Below are 18454 nucleotides of genomic sequence, written 5' to 3' on the forward strand. Positions count from 1 at the left end.
CATTGTGAGAGCATGACAAGGTCATGCAACACTTCTGAGCCTGAGTTTTCTCATCTGTAAAATTGAAGGGATGAGTCAAGATAAGATGACTTGCACTTTTATATCATATTGTCATCAATTCAGCTCTTTCGTCCAATCCCAGGGTAACGGACAGCAGTGCTGTTTTCATCTGTGCAGTTAACAGTTTCTCAGGGACTGTCCTCCTAAACTCCAATCATAATTCTGGCAGGGCTGCCCATCACAGCACCCTACCACCCTGTCCACAGCAGTGCACAGCCTACCTGTTTAGCCAATCACTATAGTTCATTGGTCTAGGATTGATCATGTGACCCACATTGGGCCACTCAGAGCACTTCCCTGGGGTTCTTCACACTGTAACAGCTGGGAGGAAAGGTTACTTTTATGTCTAGGCTCACTAGCTGGGATGGTAAAGGCCAGGAGCCATCAGAGGTTCGTGTTCCTTCTCTACCCCCTACAGCCACTGTGCCATGCTGTGTAGAAGTTCAAAGGCAACAGACGAAACTGAAGTCAACATAAGAAGGAGAAAAGGTGATAAGTGTAGGAAAAATAAGAGTCTGATGAACAGATAACATCACAGCAGTTCCTAGATCTAGCCATGTCTGAGGTCCAGACATGCATTTATCCCAGCCGCCCATCCATCCCAGTGAAATGAGACAATGAGACAAAACACGATCTCTCTCCTCTCTTCTCCCTTCTCCTTTCTTAAGCCAGTTGATATTCAGTTTTTATTCTTCATGTCTGAAAGAATACTGCCTAATAAAGCCAAGTTCCAAAATCATCCTACGGCACTAAATACTCTCTGGAAGGACAGCAGTAATGAACATGAGTATGCATTGAGAGCAATGCACTATTTTAACACATCTCTCATGGATTGTCTTGTCTAAACCTAATAACAAGCTTGGGAGGTAATGTAGTGTTGTTAGGTGCTGTCCAGTCAGTTCTGACTCATAGTGACCCCATGTACAACAGAATGAAACACTGCCCGGTCCTGTGCCATGTTCACAGGCATTGTTATGCTTGAGGCCATTGTTGCAGCCACTGTGTCAATTCATCTTGTTGAGGGTCTTCCTCTTTTCCACTAACCCTGTACTTTGCCAAGCGTGATGTCCTTCTCCAGGAACTGATCCCTCCTGACAAGATGTCCAAAGTATGTCAGACACAGTCTCTCCATCCTTCTTTCTAGGGGGCATTCTGGTTGTACTTCTTCTAAGACAGATGTGTTCATTCTTTTGATAGTCAGTGGTATATTCAATATTCTTTGCCAACACCACAATTGAAAGGCATCAATTCTTCTTCGGTCTTCCTTATTCATTGTCCAGCTTTCACATGCATATGATGCGATTGAAAATACCATGCCTTGGGTCAGGGGCACTGTAGGCTTCAAGGTGACATCTTTGCTTTTCAACACTTTAAAGAGGTCCTTTGCAGCAGATTTGCCCAGTGCAATGTGTCTTTTGATTTCTCGACTGCTGCTTCCATGGCTGATATTGTGGATCCAAGTTAAATGAAATCCTTGACAACTTCAATCTTTTCCCCTTTTATCATGATGTTGCTTATTGGTCCAGTTGTGAGAATTTTTGTTTTCTTTATGTTGAGGCATAATCCACACTGAAGGCTGTGGTCTTGGATCTTCATCAGTAAGTGCTTCAAGTTCACTTCACTTTCAGCAAGCAAGGTTGTGTCATCTGCATAATACAGGTTGTTAGTGAGTCTTCCTCCAGTCCTGATGCCCCGTTCTTCTTCATATAGTCCAGATTTTCAAATTATTTGCTCAACATACAGATTGAATAAATATGGTGAAAGGATACAACCCTGACTCACACCTTTCTTGACTTTAAACCAATCAGTATCCCCTTGTTTTGTTCGAATGACTGCCTCTTGATCTATGTACAGGTTCCTCAGGAGCACAATTAAGTCTTCTGGAATGCCCATACTTTGCAATGTTATCCATAATTTGTTATGATCCACATAGTCAAATGCCTTTGCATAGTCAATAAAACACAGGAAAACATCCTTCTGGTATTCTCTGCTTTCAGCCAGGATCCATCTGACATCAGCAATGATATCCCTGGTTCCGTGTCCTCTTCTGGATCTGGCCTGAATTTCTGGCAGTTCCCTGTGGATATACTCCTGCAGCTGCTTTTAAATGATCTTCAGCAAAATTTTGCTTGGGTGTGATATTAAAGGTATTGTTTGATAATTTCTACATTCTGTTGGATCACCTTTCTTGGGAATAGGCGTAGCTATGGATCTCTTCCAGTTGGAGGTAATAGAGAATATAATAGTGTGATGGGAGGCAAGGAACATCAGATTAGAAAGTTAAAGACCTGAGCTAAAAGCTTGGCTCTGCTACTCACTAGCTGTGTGATGTTGAGCTTGTTTCTTAACTTCTCTGGGTTTACCTTTCCTCTTCTATAACATGGGGTAGTGATGTCTACCTCAAAGGCTGCCATGAGGAATGATGAGACAAAACAAATGAAAGAGCCTAGCACATTTTCTGACTTGTTGTTAGGTGCCCTCGAGTCGGTTTCGAATCATAGCGATCCTATGTACAACAGAACGAAACACTGCCTGGTCCTGAGCCATTCTTAAAATTGTTATGCTTGGGCTCATTGTTGCAGCCACTGTGTCAATCCACCTCTTTGAGGGTCTTCCTCTTTTTCGCTGACCCTGCACTTTGCCAAGCATGATGTCCTTCTCCAGGGGCTGATCCCTCCTGACAACATGTCCAAAGTATGTTAGACGCAGTCTTGCCATCCTTACTTCTAAGGAGCATTCTGATTGTACTTCTTCTAAGACAGATGTGTTCATTCTTTTGGTAGTCCATGGTATATTCAATATTCTTCACCAACACCACAATTGAAAGGCATCAATTCTTTTTCAGGCTTTCTTATTCATTGTCCAGCTTTCACATGCATATAATACGATTGAAAATACCATGCCTTGGGTCAGGTGCACCTTAGTCTTCAAGGTGACATCTTTGCTTTTCAACACTTTAAAGAGGTCCTTTGAAGTAGATTTACCCAATGCAATGTGTCTCTTGATTTCTTGACTGCTGCTTCCATGGCTGTTGATTGTGGATCCAAGTAAAATGAAATCCTCGACAACTTCAATCTTTTCTCTGTTTTTCATGATGTTGCTCATTGGTCCAGTTGTGAGGATTTTTGTTTTCTTTATGTTGAGGTGTAATCCATACTGAAGGCTGTGGTCTTTGATCTTCATTAGTAAGTGCTTCAAGTCCTTTTCACTTTCAGCAAGCAAGGTTGTGTCATCTGCATAATGCAGGTTGTTAATGAGTCTTCCTCCAAACCTGATGTCCCGTTCTTCTTCATATAGTCCAGCTTCTCATATTGTTTGCTCAGCATATAGATTGAGTAGGTATGGTGAAAGAATACAACCCTGACTCACACCTTTCCTGACTTTAAACCAATCAGTATCCCCTTGTTCTATCTGAACAACTGCCTCTTGGTCTATGCAAAGATTCCTCATGAGCACAATAAAGTGTTCTGGAATTCCCATTCGTTGCAATGTTATCCATAATTTGTTATGATCCACACAGTCGAATGCCTTTGCATAGTCAATAAAACACAGGTAAACACCCTTCTGGTATTCTCTGCTTTCAGCCAGGATCCAGCTGACATCAGCAATGATATCCCTGGTTCCACATCCTCTTCTGAATCTGGCCTGAATTTCTGGCAGTTCCCTGTGGATATACTGCTGCTGCCGTTTCTGAATGATCTTCAGCAAAACTGACAGACACGTGGGGGCATTTCCTGACTAGGAGAGCCTTTAATAAATGTTAATGGAGGCTGTTGATCTAAAAGTTCTTTCTAGAAATAGAATAAATATGTCTATAAGCCTTTTTCCTAAGAACTAGTAGATAAAAGCCACCACCCATCTGTCAGTTTGTTGTTCAGTGACAGCTTGCATGTTGCTGTGATGCTGGAAGCTATGTCCACTGGTATGTCAAATACCAGCAGGGTCACTCATGGTGGACAAGTTTCAGCAGAGCATCTAGACTAAGACAGACTAGGAAGAAAGGTCTGGCAATTTACTTCTGAAAATAGCCAATGAAAATGCTATGGATCACAGAAATATTGTCCAGTATAGTGCTGGAGATGAGCCTGTAAGGATGGAAGGCACTCAAAATACACAGTGGCCACAACAATGGATTTGAACATATTAATAATTGTGAAGATGGTGCAGAACCAGGCAACATTTTGTTCTGTTGTTCATGGAGTCGCCATGAGTTGGAGCTGACTTGATAGCAATTAGCAACAAGAACAAATTGGTCAAATAGGCAAGCTAAAGTTCAATATCTGGTTAATGTCAGGCATTGGCCAAGTGACTGTTGAGTCTCCAGTGAAGTATGGTTGACTGAATGGGTCTGCTTCCCTACTCGTCTGGCAGTCAGGTGAGCCCACAAGGATGGCAGCTCCAGCTGAGTGGTGATGGGTCACTAAAGGAAGGAGTCTGTTCATGGTTTCCAGATGGTCCTTAGCTGCTTCCAGTTTCCTTTGGACAGTGTTGAAAGGATGGGTTAAGACTCTGCAAAAGCTGAACTTGACCTTGAATTCCCATCTAATGTGTTGCTGACTTGACTGGGTGAGAGCAGGGCACGCCGCTCTGTGCTGGGTTGTCTGGGAAGCTGGACAGTTTGTGTTGTCTTCTAAAGAGGAATTCTGAAAACTGTTGCCCTGAATAAATATTTTGGTTCCATTTTGCGATGTGGCTGTGGGGGATATTTCCATCAAGTGTGGTTTGCCAGATGATTCTCCCCTGTTGTTTACTCTCTGCGATCCCCACAGCCTGTTACTGGCAGGCATCTGCGTCTGCTGCACTCCTGGGCCGTTGGGACCCGAAGGCTCTGCTCCAGAGAGAGGCTGAGGCCGCCCAGCCCCTCTATCAGGGGTCTGATTGCGACAATCCATTAGGCAGCTGGTCACCAGGCCCCAGAGCCTTCCTACTCCCCAGTTCAACCTTGCCTTCCTTAGCTAGGCCTGGCAGTTGTTAGAAGCCCCATTCCCACCAAATGGGGGGAGACTGTAATTAGTCAAGCAGCTCTAGTTCTGGGATTCAGAATTCCTGTGGGCCTGAAGAGGTGTCCATGTCCATTTCCTCTTCCCAGGGGTGGCCTTCTGCTCCTCTCCACACACTTGCCTCTTTGCTGGAGCCCCAACCCCACAGTGGGCACTATTCAGTCTGAGTAGAGCTGTTATCTTCCACCCATCAGAGCAACCTCTTGAGAGAGAACCCATCCCCATGAGGTCCAAGCGTATCATGTCTCTTGGTTATAGTGACCGTGACTACTGCCCTACCCACTTGAGGCCTTGTTCCCAGTGCTGCCAAGGCTCCACATGCCCAGTGTTTGAGTCTGTTCAGATTAGAACAGCCCTCCAGTAAGAGGCCGTACTTAGTCTCAAAGAGGAGGTAGTCAGAGGTGGGAGCCTCAAGCTTCTAACTGTCATGGCCAGGTTTCCAGGGAGAGGTGATTAGTAGGATCAGGGTCTGGCCATTAAGACAGAAAAACAGCAAAAATGGGGAGAGTGATGTTTCCAGGCACGGAGTTTGCAGGACAGGCTCACAGCCCAGGGAGAAGATGCTCCCCCAAGGATAGACTACAAGGATACTGGGTCGAGGGTGCTCACATCGCACCTGGGCATATGGAATGTTAAAGACCCTTATCATGGAGGCAGCAGCTGGGCAAACTTTGTTCTCGCTCCCAGTTTTTCACTTCTCCAAAACCACTCTCCAATTGCTTTTGACTTGGATTCAATTCTAAACTCTTGGTCACAGAGTTTCCATGAGACAGATCTTCAGGACCACATTTTATGGGTGAGGGAACTGAAGCTCCAGGACGTCCATAGTCAAGGTCACAGAGCAGGGTGAGGCAGAGCCTGGACTTGAATTCACTTGTCAGAACCCAAGTCCAGGACCTTTTCCATGACACCACAGCTGCCTTTGAACATAGATAGGACAAGTCCCATCTCCCCCAGCTGGGTGCCTGGAACTCTTTTGTTTGTACCTGCACTGGAAGATGCTGGTCTCTCCCACTCTCTTCCAGTGATCCTGAGATCAGGTGGGTACATAGGGCTGGTAGCAGGACTGGGAGGTCTGTCCTTGCCTTTGGAATGGAGGGACATTGACAAGTCCACAAGGCACAAAAGTCCAGTTCTAGTTTCACTGGCATTGTATGGATGAGGTGCATCAGGCCGTCCCCCAAGCTCTACTCAGCCTCACCCATCAGTGAGCTCATCCTCCCCAGGCCTGGGCTAGAATTAATTTTCTTGCCATAAGCCACATGCCCTGTGGGTACCCTGGGCTTGATTCTGCTCACTTACCACAGAGTTTTAGTGCCTTCAGGGGACAGGGCATCTATTTAGGGGCCTGACTTGAGGCTGGTTTGGCTGAACTAGTCAGAACTTCAGGTCCAGCTCGCTTTGCTAAGGGTTTGCACCTGCCTGACCCCATAGCTTCTCCCTCTGTGGGCTGGACCTGTGCCCTACACCCATAGCAACTGAGTCTGGATCCTGCCAAGCAGAAGAGATTGGCCAAGACCTCTGACCGTCTTCTAAGAGACCCTGCCTGGCTGCCACACCCAAAGCACACACCAGCTCCCTGGGCTGCCTACGCAGACAGCCAGGGTGGTGACACTGTCATTTCTCTGTGGGCCAGCTTGGGGACCAGGCCTGCAAGACCCCCCAGCCTGCCTCAGTGTTGACCATGTCCAAGGTGACAAAGGGGTCACTCTAGCTTTGGCCTCGCGCACTCATTCCTTTCTTCTTTACAAACTCTTACTCAGCAGGGTGTCACTGAGAGTGCCAAACAGTGGGAAGGGTCTGGAGCATTGAGCTACACCCAGGAATACAATTTGGAATCAGGCTGATCAGGGAGTCCAGCATGGCCTGGCTTAGCCTATAGGCCCAAATCCATATTCCAGCTTGTTTCTCCATGGGCAGACTGGCTGGCTGTCTCCGTCTGGCCTATGGGAAAAGGCTGTCTTTCTGCAGGTGCTGGAGGAACAACTCACACTTCTCCTAGAAGCTGCTCTGTGCTATCCAATTCTCATGCTGGCTACTTACCCCCTGGAGGACACAGCAAATCTTTTAAAGACAGTACATAGAGTATCAATCAAGCAGAATAAACCCCTCCTGGAAGCTTGCCTGTTATGGAAATTATCACAGCTACCAATTATGGAGCACTTCCTGTGAGCCAGCTCTTGGCTCAGCATTTCACCTGTATCTAATCCTCACAATAATAGTACTAGGAGGAAGTGCTCATATTATTCCCACTTTACAGATGAGGAAGCTGGGGCTTAAAGTCTGTTTTACTCTAAAGCCCTTATGACTCCCAAGAAGCTGGGAACTGGTCTGTCTGAGTATTCTATCAATGAGCTTCAAGAGATGCTTCTTGGAGCCTCTGGGGTGACTCACATTGAATAAAATGTGCCATGCTCTCTCCCAGCAAGCTGTCCTGAATGTGCTCAGCACACCACAGGGGCAATGAGTCTACCTCACTCGGCTTCAGGCCTCCTGCCCCAGGCCCTTAGGGTTAGCTTATGTACCACGGAAGACAAGGCACCCTTGCACCGCATTCTTTCATGGTCATGGTTCACCCACTGCACGTCCTCTAGGCCAGCATGGTTCTGAGCTGACCAGTGCCCCCACCCCTGGTCTTCAGAGACCACCCGGATGGGATGGCAGGCACTCTGGCTGACTGGCAACCTGAGGATGGTGGGAGCTGGGAGAGAGACCTTGTGTCTGGCTGCATGTGACTGACATGTCTGCTCCTCCTAAAGTGGGCTGGCCGTCCCTGTGGACGTCCTTTCTGACTATCTGCTGATCCCCACTCATTGATAAATCTGCTCCAAACTAACCTCTGGGACTGGTGAAGCCGTGTTCAGACACATTCCTCCCCCAAGTGCTCTCCCTGATGACATTTCCTGGTTATTACATAATCAAGGGAGCCCAGCATCCACCAGTCAGGCCTTTAATTGGAAAGCTCTTTTCCCAGGGCCTTGGGGATGTAGCTTGTGCCATCCCAGCCCCACTCCCCACCCCCGCCTTTCACCCCCTCTGTGGCCTCTCTCTCTCTCTCTCTCACAGACGCATACAGGCACATGAACTGACGTACCCCAGTACACTGGAGCAGCCACACCCAGCGGGGTTTACATGCTTTGTCCTTAGTGTGAATTACACAGCAATTGGTCTTTCAGGAACCACCACCAGGAAATCCTCTCTGACCGCCCCCGTGGCTAGCTTAGGGCCCCTCCTCCTGGGTCCCACAGCACTCTGTGTTCACTGTGCCACTCTGCATGCATGTCTCCCTAACTAGGCTGTGAGCACCTTGAGGGCAGGGACCAAGACTGATTCCTCCCTTTGCCCCCGGGACTTGAACTGAGGCCTGGCCCTGGGTGGGCACTGGCAGGTGTTGATAGAAGGGGCCTGTGAGTTGAAGGAAGGATCCCACTGAATGCCCCACGGTTGGTGTCTTGAGGAGTGCTGCAAAAAGTTGCCTCATAGACTTCTTAGAAACACCACAAAATGTCAGCTTTAGAAAGACTCAAGAAATTAATCCATTGTTTGGAGGGAAACTGAAGCCCAATGGTGGACAGGTGGTGCCTAAAGATGCACAATTGGTGAGTGGCAGAGCCAGGAACTCAACCTGAATTCCTGCAGCCCTCTCTCTCTCTACCAGCAGGCTGCCTCCCGAGCCTCAGTAGCAGGCTCTGGGGAATTCACTTCTATTCCTTCTAGTCGACACTGATGGGCATCCACCACCTTCCAGGCCCTGGGCACAGCCGGGGGACACAAATGGCAATAAGAAACAGTCCTAGTCTCAAGGAGTTGTAGAGATATGCATGCAAAGAACTGTAAAGGGGCATGAAAAGGAAATAAGAGCAATATGCCTGGAGTACAGAGGTGCCACCAAGGGGGATGGGAGAGGTCAGGGAAGACACCTGGGAAAAAGTGGCAACCACACTGGGTCTTGAATAAGAGTTTATGAGGAGAACAAAGCTAGAGATGGGAGAGGAGAGGAGGTGGTCGGCCAGGTAAAGAGAAGTGTGCAAAGATACAGACACATGAAATGATACAGCAAGAGGGGAAATACACAAGCCAAGTGGTGAGGCTAAAGCCCCAAGCACAAGAGGGAACCTGCACTTTAAGGACAGAGCAGTAGATGAGGCCACATCAAGAAGGGCCTTGAAAGCCATACTAAGCCAACTGGCCCCTCAGCTTGTAGGTGGAGAACCTTATATTTGGAGTCCATACACCATGAAATCCCCTTCCACTGTAGTGTAACACCTCCTCCCGCCCCAGCCCCAGTATTAGGAGGCACAGATAGATGCCATAACACCCATACTACCCAGGCAAACCACCAGGCTCTGAAACAAACTCTCCTCAACTCACTGGAACCTCCCCAAGCCACAGACATCCTTGCATTTTAGAGCTGGAGATGTGAAATGCTAAGAGTTGATAATTGCAGAAATGTGTTCCCATTGACTTCAGAATATAGTTACTAGAGATAAGTCTTGGACTACCAAAATAACAAACAAATCAGACTTAGAAGAAATACAACCAGAATGTTCCTTAAAATGAAGATGGTGAGAGTTTGGCTCACTTACTTTGGACATGTCACCAGGAAAGACCAATTGCTAGAAAAGGACATCATGTTTGGTAAAGTAAGGGGTCAGCAAAAATGAGGGAAACCTTCAATGGATGAATTGACACAACAGCCACAACGATGGACTCAAACACACCAATGATTGTAAAGACGGCACAGGACTGGGCAATGTTTCAATTATTACACATAATGTCTTAGATGAAGTACAACCAGAATGTTCCTTAGAAGCAAGGATGGTGAGACTTTGTGTCACATACTTTGGACATGTTACCAGGAGGGATCAGTCCCTGGAGATGGACAGTATGCTTGGTAAAGTAGAGGATCAGTGAAAAAGAGGAAGGCCTTCAACGAGATGGATTGACGTAGTGGCTGCAACAATGGGCTTAAGCATAGAAATAACTGAGAGGATGGCACAGACTGGGCATTGTTGCATTCTGCTGTGCATAGGGTTGCTATGAGTTGGAACCGACTTGACGGCACCTAACAACAATCTAACATTATACATAAGATCACAGGAGTTAGAGCTGATTTGATTCAACTAACAACAACAGCGATAAAAGTCTTATACATAGATTTGGAACTTTGTGTAGCAAAACCAGCTTCTCTTGGGTATGAGTGAATGAAAGGGTTACCGCATGGCCCAGGGCTGGAAGTGGCCACTGTTAGAAGCCAGAAGGAGACTCAGATTGGCTGTGCACTTGCCTAAAGATTGTACCTGCACCAAGAAGAACTGAAGCATCTACTTGGACCCTCACCATTGTTCAGGACTCAGTAAAAATTCAGGAACACACTTCAAAGGAGGCTGGACAGAGATGGAGCTAAATTTCAGAGATGATTGCCTGAATTAGAAGAGGCTAGGGATCAGAGACTGCCCCTGCAGCCATCACCATTCCAGGTGGTTGGGGGATTTGCCCCTTCACCATCCTCCCAGTGCCACCACCTCTCAGTGATAATTGTGACCCATGTAAGGACTCAGAAGGTTGTGTAGGAGGTCAGGGGTGTTTCTATGAAGACTGGATGACTGTTAAATCCTTAATTGGTTACCAGCTAAGTGGCCATTTGCCCTAAATGGTCTTCCAGGAAGCAGTGCCCTCTGAAAAAGCCCTTTGCCTGACCTCAGAGATATAGTCAGGCCTCTTGCTTGACAGATGTGGAAACTGAGCCTTGGCAAGGGGAAGTGGCTGGCCGATGGTCACGAGATGAGACCAGGGCAGGAGTGCGGGAAGACCCAGGGCTCCTCCTCTCTACCTCACCACCATGACTTCCTGGAGGTGACTCAGCAAGGCAGCCAGCACAGGAAGGAAGTGGGAAAGGGAAGCCCAGCCTGCTGGATTCCAGGTCACCACTTTTTCAGTGCAAAGCCACCAACCACCTTGGCCATGAGGCTTTGCCTGATGCCGGTGACCTTCTAGCCCTTCCTGCCCAAGGCCACAGCTGCTGACCGTTTCCTTCAGGGTCAGATTCACTTGGCCTCTCCTTGGTCTCCCGGGACTCCCTGCTGTTCAGTCTCATGGTGTTTCCCTTTTGCTGGGGTCAGGGGCCACCTCTGTAGACTTGGTGAGTGGCCAAGCCTGTGTGGCCCAAAGGTTCATAAATGAAATGAGATGAGCCATAATTATAGCCTTGTGTTTAATAACTGGGCTTTGGAGTCAGTCTTCAGTTTTCATCATTTGCTGGCTTTGGGTACTTTGGTTAAAATCCCCGAACTCAGTTTCCTTAATCTGTAAAATGAAGTAATAGTTTAGGAAAGACTGTGAAAGCCAAAACCTGTGTGAGGCAGAAATCCATCAGAGAAGGAAAATTCAGATATTTTCCACTAAAACAAGTGATAGGAAAGTGTTAAGACTGCACCTTGTCAAAGGCAGAAAACTTGTAAGACCCGGAAAAACAAGGCAGTCCGGTCAAGTTCCGGCTCTCACAGGTTTAATTGTCTCTATTTTTTTTTACTCTGTAGGTTGCTTGGAGGATTAAAATGTAATACCTGTAAAACCTACCACCCACCAAGCACTTAATAAATGTTGGCTCTTGTCATCACTTACTTTACTTCATATATTTACCTGCATCATCTCATTTAATTCTCATAACAACTCTGCAAAGTAGGCAGCATTATTCTCATTTACTGGGGGGAAACCTGGAACTCAGTGGGGTGAGGTTACTTGCCAAGGGCACACAGCTAATGACTGGCGGAGGCAGGGTTTCAGCCTGCTTTGATCTGACTCTAGAGCCCAAGCATTATCCCACCAGCTAAGAACCTTCTCCTGCTATGAAGTGATCATGTACCCACATCTGCCTGCCCAGCTGCAGGCTTGTGCAGGCAGGGCCTCTCTTCTATTCCTGGCTCTGCCACTTCTGGGGAGTAAAACTTGAAGTCTTTGAGCCCCTGTCGTCCCATCCATATAATGGAAAACTGATATTCCTCCGGCCTTCTTCATGGAGGGATGAGTGATATGACAGGCGCCATGTTTGAATGTAAGGTTTACTCTTATAACTGAAACTCCTCTTGGGATTGGGATCAGTGCAACCTGAATGAAGCTCAGGGATCTAGGAGGACCAAGGCCTGTAGGAACACCTGTCTCAACCAGCAGAGCAAGGCCCTTAGTCAGGGGGCTTTCCATACTCTGACAGCAAGTAATAGGGATGGGTGGGGGGTGGATGGAGGTGGAGTGGGAGTGGGAGTAGGGTGAGGGTGTGTTGTAGATACTTCACAGGTCTTTCCTTACTTGTCTGTTTCCTCCACTGGACTATAAGTACCTTCAGGGAAAGGACCATCTCTCAGTACAGATCTTGGATGGATGGGTCATCTGCCCCACACTCCAGTCACACTGGCCTCCTGATAGTTCACAAGTGGGACATGCAGCCTTACCCCTGTGCCCAGCTCCAGCGTCACTGCCTCAGAGGCCTCCCTGACTCCTCAGGGAGAAGAGACCACCCCCTCCTTGTGAACTCGGTCCCCACCTCAACTGCGGCACTTACTACATTGTATTTCCAATGTCTGCCTTGAATCTCTTGTGGAACAAAACATGAGGTTTGAATAGATAAATACATTTAGGCTTATTTGGTTTCTGTCTGTTGCTTTGGCTGGATTGTAAAACCCCTAACCACCACCCGTCTGTCGGTGTGTCTGGCTTTGGTGGCTTGGGTGTTGCTGTGACGCTGGAAGATATGCTGCCAGTATTTGAAATACCAGCAAGGTCACTCATGGCGGACAGGCTTCAGCAGAACTTTCAGACTAAGACAGAGTAGGAAGAAAGGCCTGGCAACCTACTTCTGAAGATTACCCAGTAAAAACCTATGGATCACAGAATATTGCCTGAGACCTTGACTCCCTTACTTTGGATGTGTCATCAGGAAGGATGAGTCACTGGAGAAAGACATCATATTTGGTAAAGTGGAGGGCCAATGAAGGCGAGGGAAACCCTCAACGAGATGGATTGACACAGTAGCCACAAAAATGGACTCAAACATACCAGCGATCGTGAAGATAGGGCAGGACCAGGCAACACTTCATTCTGTCATATGTGAGGTTGCTACGAGTTGGAGCTGCCTTGATGGCAGCTAACAACAAGTTCCCTAAAGGTAAGCATTGTGTCCTATTCATCTTTGTAACTCTCAACAACCAGCACAGAGCACCCCTGGGGGTTGGCAGCCCCTGTCCTGCCTTGCTGTCCTCCCACACTCCCCCAGGCTGGCATGTGCTAGAATTATGTGTGGCAGTGGAGAGAACGGTCAGCGACAGACTCTTCCAGGAGCAAATTAACTGTCTTATGTGGCTAGAAGTTGCCTCAAGTCATGGCTATCCTGGTGCATTCTGGGATCACGTTTGGGTTCTGGGCTATTATTTTGGTGTGAAGTCACCATTTAAGTATTCTCAAGAAGAGTGAGTTGATATGCAAGATGCATAATGGAGTCGAAGGGGAGGCATAGGAATCTATCAAAAACCCCACAGCTGGATGGTGAGAATTTGCTGTGCACCTTTAACATTGACTGGACCCATGCAAAAACTCAGCCTCTTGTTGGGCTCCAAGAGTCCTAGTAAAGGCAGTATTGAGGCCTCCCAGCAGTGGGTCTGGGGAAAAAACAGAGACGTTTCTAAGACACTAGAACCCAGGAAGTGGTTCCAGCTGCTATGAGTCTCTAGCTCTCATCTGTGAAAGGGAAAATAAAATCTGCCTGTAGAGTTATTACAGGATTACATGAATTGTAGTGTGTAAAAACAACTAGCCCAGAGTGTGGTAAGAATCTATTCATTCATTGCACAAATATTCACTTAGCATCTACTGTGGGTCAGGCACTATCCCAAGCACCGGGAAAACCCCAGTGAATAATATACAGACAGCGGTATGTTAGGTGTTGGTGAGTACTTTTCAGAAAAGCAAAGCAGGGAAAGGAGGTAGGGAATAGGGGTGAGGGTAGTAGGAAGGATTGCCATTTTAAATAGGGGCCAGAGACGGCTTCACTGAGAAGGGGACACTTAAGTAAAGACCTGAAGGAAGTGAGGGATTGAACCATATGTATAGGTCCCTGGCAGAGGAAACAGTAAGTGAAAAGGCCAAGAGATCAGCGTTTGAGAAACAACATGGAGAGCACATGGGGTCTGAGAAGTCCTTGGCAGCCACATCTCTGGGCTGTGAAGGCAACTAGAAGGGGCCTATGGCTTTTACTCAGAGACAGAAAGCTAATGGAGGTTTTCCACCTGAGAGTTGATAAAACCTGACTTTTGTAGCTACTCAGTAAACTTTAACTACCTCTTCCCTTCAAAGCCTCATTCAATACCTGTTATGTCGTTGCTAGGTGCCATCGAGTCAGTTTGGACTCACAGTGACCCTATGTACAACAGAAGGAAACACTGCTTGGTCCCGCACCATCTTCACAGTCGCTGCTATGTTTGAGCCCATTGTTGCAGCACTGTGTCAATCCATCTCACTGAGGGTCTTCAATACGTAGACCTCTGCGATTCTAGCCTACGTGCTCTTCCCTTTCTCAGATTTCTTCCAGTTTTCTAATGCCATCCATACCAGGAGGGCTTCTTCACATTCTGGAAAGGGGCTTTGCAGAGCGGCTGTGGCTACGGATAGGATAGAGAGAAACAGAGCAGAGTCATAGGCTGGGGATCCTGCTCCCCACCCTTGATACATGGACAACCTCTGGGACCAGCTCACCTGCAGCATGAGCACACACTAGGTACACAGTGATGCTGGGGACACGGGCAGAGTCCCTGGCGCCACCTTATCTTCTGAGACAGCTTGGCTCAGAACCGGGAATATCCCTTGGCACACCCCCAACCGACTTGCCTACCAATAGATGAAATCATTTATTTTAAAATAAGAAACTTCCCATCTCTATCAGTGGTTCTTAACCTTTTTGGGTCACCTGTCCGTTGGAGAATCTGCTGAGAGCTCTGAGCTATCTCCTCAGAAAATGTACACAGGGTGTGTGCTCATTTCCTTATAATTTCAGAGGTTTCTCGGATCCCTGAAAACTCAGTGAAGAAATCGTCATCTATGCCAATGATCCTCCAATCTATCTTCAGCTGGCGTGTCCCTGAGTGGTGCAAACTGCTAAAGTGCTTGGCTGCTAGCCAAAAGTTTGGAGGTTTGTGTCTACCTAGAGGTGCCTCGGAAGAAAGGCCTGAAAATCTCTTCCAGAAGATCAGCCATTGGAAATCCTACTACTCTACTAATACTACTAAATCCTATTACAACTGCTCTAGTAAAATCCAGTTCTCCTCTGACATACATGGGGTTGTCATGCACTGGAGTCAGCTGGTACTGGTGCTTATTGCTCCAGATGAATGAATGAACAAATGAATGAATGGATGAACCAATGATGAATAAAGAGGCTGCATCCAGACAGGGGAGTGACAGGGGGTGAACTGGACAGATGGATGCAGCCATCTCTGTGTACCAGGATTCTGGCTGGTGCCTCCCGAAGCCTTCAAAGAAGCCACCTGGGAAGTAACGTGTGATCAGGCCTTGCTTGACAGGTGCCCTCCAGGTGGCCAAAGTTTCTCTTCTAAAGAGCCATCCACTGCTCTCTTTCAAACCCTCTGAGTGGCCATCCTCTTAAAAGGCATCACACACTTTCCTGCCTTCTCAGGGAACCCTGAGCAAAGCAGAACCTTTCTGGGTGACTTTGGGCCAACGATATGAATATACATTCAGACATATAAAAGCAAGTAATCTCTTTTTCTTGTCATACAGCTGAGCCACCTGAGACCCCTCCAGGTGTCCAGTTGCCCAGTTCATTTGATTTTTCTGATACATCTCCCGAGAAGCTGGAATTAACTTTTAACTCATCCTTACAGCCACACCTCTCATTTTTAATATCATCTCATTTTTTCCCCATAGGAAAAAAGTTATAATGTAGGGAAACCGTCAGAGGTGAGTGAAGCACGTAGGGATCTCTGACCGATGGAAAACGGCCCTGGAGAGCTCTTCCTACAGAGCAGGGCTCCAAGGCCCCGAAGACACGGCTTCTGTGCCTCTCTGGCCTCCTCGGCCCCACACGCCAGCCCCTCTGAGCTGGGAGCTCCCCGAGCAGACTCTGTTTCCCACCTCTGCACAGCTGCATGTGCTGTGCCTGCCTGGAACAGAGTCCCCATCTTCTTGCCTTAAAAGGAAGCTCATCTCTTTCTGCTCCAGTCTCGCCTTCCAACCTGCCCCCTCCCCAGAGTGTTCCCCCTCCCCTCCTTTGTGAAGCCCTTATCCCCACCTCAAAGACAGCACTTATTACATTGCATTTCCAACCTCCCTTTTTGCATCTTTTTTTGGAGAAACAAAGTCAGAGCTAAGATACACTTACAGTTATTTATTTACATGTCCATTTCACGAACTGTGTCTTATTTATCTGTTTCCCCAGCAAACAGCACAGGGCACACACTCATGTCTATTTCTTCCTTCCTTCCAGTTGCCATTGAGTCAATTCTGATTCATGGCAACCCCGTGTGTGCAGAGCAGAATCGCTCCATAGGGTTTTCAAGGTTGTGACCTTTTGGAAGCAGATCGCCAGGCCTATCTTCTGAGGCGCCTCTGGGTGAGTTCAAACCACCAGCCTTCCTACTAGTAGTTGAGCACTTAACCATTTGTGCCTCCCAGGGACTCTGGACTTGAACCTATTTGCTACTAAATATTTCCTTTGTAGAGTTGTTCTCTCTTCACCCTTACAACTGGATGGCCTGTTGTAACCTCAACCCTCTGCCATTAGGGTCCGGCCTCTCACTGCCTTCCCCTGCCCTCCACTTCTAATACAGTGGGAACCTGTTAGGATTGTGTGCAAATGGTGAGAAAATGGACACCCAGGGACTCTCTCAGGAGTAAACCAACTGGCCGTGTATATAGAGGCTGTGTCTGGCTATGGCTGCCTGGGAGCCCTGGGGCTTTCTGGGATCCAGTGGGTGAGGTCACTGGACGGGAAACCTCCTCCAGTGAACTGTCATAGTAACCATGACTTTCAATTTCATGCAAGAGAGTCCCTGAGAGGAAAAACACACCACGGCGTGGGAGCGGAGTGGTAGGAAGCCGTCAAAGCCTCATAACATTGCCCTCCCTTACCCTTTTCTTTGCTTCTTACTGGTTTACATGCTCAAGGTAGATGGTATTATGTGTGGGCATCTGAGTAGAAGCTGCTTAAAATAGTCACCCAGCTATTTCAGGGAGCAGTTGAATATGCATGAAGCTATTTTAGAAAAGATGTCCCTGGCCCAGCCAATCCAAACCCCATCCTTTCCTTTGGAAACGCCAAGGGAAGCTGAATGGGATCTTTCTTAGTCTTTCCCACTGGGGTGGGGAGTTTTCAGAAGCCGCAGAAACTACACCCTGGCTAATGTTGTTCTTGCAGCCCTGTCAGCACTGCCTCCTGATCTTGTGGTCACAGAGGCTCCTGGCTGGACAGCCCAGCCTTCCAGAGTCCTCTGGCATCTTGGCAGCCTCCAACAACTTTGTTACATTCCACTTTGCCTTGGTCTTTGGGGTCTCAAACTCTTAGTTCCATTTGTTTGTTCATTTTTTCGTTCAATTTACTTTTATTGACAGATAATATGTGCAAGGGCATATTGGGCTCTACATTGGTTGCTGGGGGTACAAAGATTTCTGAGATAAGCTCATTAGATGGGGATGGAAAGACAGGTGAGTAGAGAGATAAGGGCCATACAATTCCCAAAGAGGGGGGTGGGATCAGAGTGCTGGTGAGGTCTAGGGAAGGAGCTCTTGCTTCATTCTGATGACATGAGAAAAAGATGACCTTTGAGCTGAGCCTTTGGGGATGAGTAGAAGGCCCACAGAGTATGCGAAGGCATCGTAGGACCAAGGAGAGGGGAATGGTCAAATGTGGCTGAGGCTGGAGGATACACCTGTAAGGAGGTGAGAAAGAAAGGCGGACATACGGTGCAGGGCTTTGGGTGCTGGGCTGGGCTAGGAAGGCTTCCCCTTCCATGAGTCCATAGTGCCTGGCATACCCCCATCCCTCAATGTAGACTGGAAGTGCCTTGGGGTCAGGGGCCTAGTCAGATTCTCCTAGGCATCCCCAGAGCCTAGTGCCAGGGGCCCAGGAGTACCAAGCAGGAGCCTATGGAATGTTGGTTGAAAAAATGGACTCTGGAGCCAGACTTCCTTGGTTCGAGACTGGCTCTGCCTCTTACTAGCTGTGACCTTGGGGAAATTATCTGACCCCTTTCTGCCTCAGTTTTCTCATCTGTGAGATGAGGATAATGATGTTACCTATCTCACAGAGCTTTTTTGATGAGAAATACATGAGTTAATATATATAAAGGGCTTAGAAGTCTGTGTGGTGCACAGTAAGCACTAAATAAACG

The 18454-nt window shown here is 47.6% G+C and overlaps 1 long non-coding RNA gene across 1 annotated transcript in view; it reads right to left on the reverse strand.

The window, feature by feature from the left end:
- The window catches only part of LOC126072968 (uncharacterized), a 318089-nt gene that overhangs the window by 18557 nt on the left and 281078 nt on the right, over positions 1-18454 (reverse strand). The window lies entirely within an intron of this gene.

Source organism: Elephas maximus, chromosome 3, assembly GCF_024166365.1.
Source record: "Elephas maximus indicus isolate mEleMax1 chromosome 3, mEleMax1 primary haplotype, whole genome shotgun sequence".
NCBI lineage: Eukaryota > Metazoa > Chordata > Mammalia > Proboscidea > Elephantidae > Elephas > Elephas maximus.